General features: G+C 64.1%; 1 protein-coding gene across 1 annotated transcript in view; it reads right to left on the reverse strand.

The window, feature by feature from the left end:
- LOC119592200 overlaps positions 1-401 on the reverse strand; it is a 61,892-nt gene that overhangs the window by 52,253 nt on the left and 9,238 nt on the right. The window contains exon 2 of the mRNA XM_037941033.1: positions 184-334. The gene's annotated coding sequence lies outside the window, so the exon portion shown is untranslated. The remainder of the gene's footprint in view (positions 1-183; positions 335-401) is intronic.

The raw sequence follows: 401 nt of genomic DNA on the forward strand, positions 1-401 counted from the left end.
AAATCGGGTATCCAATAAACATACATACAAAATGGAGAGAGAAACAAGAACAAAAAACGGGGACCCTCCCCCCCCGCCCTCCCCCCCCCCCCCCTTTCCCCCCCGCCCCTCCCCCTTCCCCCTTCGTCCCCCCCTTTCCCCCCCCGTCCCCCCACCCCCCCCCTCCGCCTCCCCGTCACTCACCGTCTTTCCTCCCAGGTACTTGATGCGGCAGTTGAGGACCGCCGTCTTGCCAACCTGCTGCTGGGGCCGCTGAGGGGAATGTACTTCCAGGCTACCTCCTCCTGCGTCTCCTCCAGGGCTTTGATGATCTCCGCCTCGGTCCCGCCGTCCACTGCGGGAGGAGGGGCGAGACAGCGGGTTAGGGAAGGAGGGGAGGTAGTCAATTGTGTGTGTCCCGT

The sequence above is a fragment of the Penaeus monodon genome, chromosome 29 (genome assembly GCF_015228065.2).
Source record: "Penaeus monodon isolate SGIC_2016 chromosome 29, NSTDA_Pmon_1, whole genome shotgun sequence".
Lineage (NCBI taxonomy): Eukaryota > Metazoa > Arthropoda > Malacostraca > Decapoda > Penaeidae > Penaeus > Penaeus monodon.